Genomic DNA, 2,396 nt, shown 5'->3' on the forward strand with positions numbered 1-2,396 from the left:
TCCGTGTTCACATTTCTGGTCCAGTGAAACTTGATCATTAAGTCAAACTGGGCGTGGATTCGACAGAAATTCCTTTTTCAAAAGCGAATTGGACGATCAGCTGAAATGGAGAAAACTCAAGGCCGTGGAAACAGAGAAAAACATTGAGACTAATCAAAGGATTGTTCTTTTGAAAAGCTGGTCGAGGTGATCGAAGTGCCGCTTATTGCGTTTTGCCATTTTATGGTTACATGAATTTATTAGTATCTCTGCAGCATTCCTAATGAGAACAGCCGAATTCTAAAAAACAAAGGTCCCAAAGTGTGACTGAGTGACAGAACAGTGTCCGCTTTCTACACAGGCTCATTAGAGTGAACAACAGCCAGCGGTTTCTGTAGTGTAGTGGTTATCACGTTCGCCTCACACGCGGAAGGTCCCCGGTTCGAAGTCGCGCAGAAACATTATGGCGATGAATTGTATTCTTGCTGTTTTCTGTTTACTCATTAAGAGAATCGATGACATTACACCCGTTTCAAATGATATCCTACAAAATCCACCATTATGGGGACTGGAAGGAATCGGTCAGAGAGTTCACACGTGTTAAGTGTGAATGGTTTTCCAATGAGCTGCGACATTTTCTGATTCGAATACAGGGTAATAATGTTAAATCAATTTCTCTGCCGTTTGTCTAAGTTTTCAGCCGAATTGAACTCCCTCAAAAGGAGTTTCTTCAGTGCAGCAAGAATGCAGGTTTCCTGATCTCGGTCAGAGGGTCAAACTCGGTGCCTCTTTGTGTGGTGTGGTGGTTGTCATGTTTACTTTACACTTTAAAAAAACCCTGGATTGGTAACCGCGTAAATACATTATCGAATCTAAGGGCAGCACGGTAGCATGGTGGTTAGCATAAATGCTTCACAGCTCCCGGGTCTCAGGATCGATTCCCGGCTGGGTCACTGTTTGTGCGGAGTCTGCACGTCTTCCGCGTGGGTTTCCTCCGGGTGCTCCGGTTTCCTCCCACAGTCCAAAGACGTGCGGGTTAGGTGGATTGGCCAGGCTAAATTGCCCTTAGTGTCCTAAAAAAATAAGGTTAATGGGGGTTAATAAGGCTTGATCATTGCTCGGCACAACCTGTGCTGTACTGTTCTAATTCTAAGTGTTTGGGGAAAGTTGCATAATTGACATTTTCATTGTTACTCATCCCGAATAACACTTAAACTGAGTGAATCTGCCGTGTGGAACCCCGGTCCCCAGAGCTTCAGCCTGATTCTCAGCATTGCCAGTTTAGTGACAATAACAACTCAACACTCAACACCAGCCACTCCCCCAGTGAAACCGCTCTCGATTATAATATCTGACAAAGCAAATGTCATTTGCTCTCATATATGTCGGAAAATGCATTCAAGAGAAGCAGAAGTGCTGAAAATTGCCGGCACACTGAGCAGGAATATAGATGCTCCTATATTGACTCGGCACAAATATTAACAGTTCGTTCAATGGCGATTAATGCAGTTTAGAGGCTGGGAATGTCTCTGTTAATATATTAAATTGATTAACACTAAAAGACCGGCTGGGAATCCTGCAGGAAGTAACTCACCTCCTCCTCCCCTCCCCCCCCCCCCCCCCCCCCAGCAGGCACAAGTCAGGAATTCAAAGGGCAAAGCTGGCTGGGTGGATTGGCCATGCGAAATGGCCGGGTTACGAGGGGTGTGGGTCGAGTTAGGGTGCTCTTTCCAAGGGTCTGTGGAGACTCGATGGGCCGAATGGTCTCCTCATGCACTGCAGAGATTGTATGATTCCACCAATATTGATCTCCTTCAGTTCCTCCCTCTCACTAAACCCTCCATTCCCAACATTTCTGGCATCTGATTTGTGTCAGTTTCTGTCTCTTTAGAATACACTGGAATTTGTCAAAAAGGCTACTAAAAGTAAATCTAATAATCTAAACGAGCAACTGAATTGGGTTAAAGTTATTCAATATGCATTTTTCATGGACTTTGCAAACTGATGTCGAAAGGTTTACCACGAGCCAGCCAGGAGTCGAACCTGGAATATCCTGATCCGTAGTCAGGCGCGTTATCCATTGCGCCATTGGCCCACAGCGAAATCCAACTGTTACAAATTGGTTCAATACGTCACACAGACTATTTATCCCAAAGTGCTTCACAACTCTGGGGGAAATTCTCTCAGGATCCCCCCCCCCCCCCCCCGGCGGATTGGATCGGAGTCGGGGTTGAATTTGGTGACAATGTAAATACACCAATGCTGTTCCCAGCCTGGGAGATCATCCCCGAAAAACAGAAAGAATGGGCTGCCAGCTGTGGGATCGTGTCCAGCGTCTGTTTGTGGGGAAATGCAGTTGGTGAATGGCCAGGCTGGAGTAACACTGACCAGGACATAAAACACCAAGTGAATAAATG

At 45.8% G+C, this 2,396-nt stretch overlaps 1 non-coding gene across 1 annotated transcript; it reads right to left on the reverse strand.

Annotated features, from left to right (window-relative positions):
• Positions 1 to 2,001: 2,001 nt before the first annotated feature.
• trnar-acg lies at positions 2,002 to 2,074 on the reverse strand. Its single transcript has one exon. It is a non-coding gene; the product is annotated as a tRNA-Arg (tRNA).
• Between the last annotated feature and the right edge of the window lie 322 nt (positions 2,075 to 2,396).

The sequence above is a fragment of the Scyliorhinus canicula genome, unplaced genomic scaffold (assembly GCF_902713615.1).
Source record: "Scyliorhinus canicula unplaced genomic scaffold, sScyCan1.1, whole genome shotgun sequence".
In the NCBI taxonomy this organism is placed as follows: Eukaryota; Metazoa; Chordata; class Chondrichthyes; order Carcharhiniformes; family Scyliorhinidae; genus Scyliorhinus; species Scyliorhinus canicula.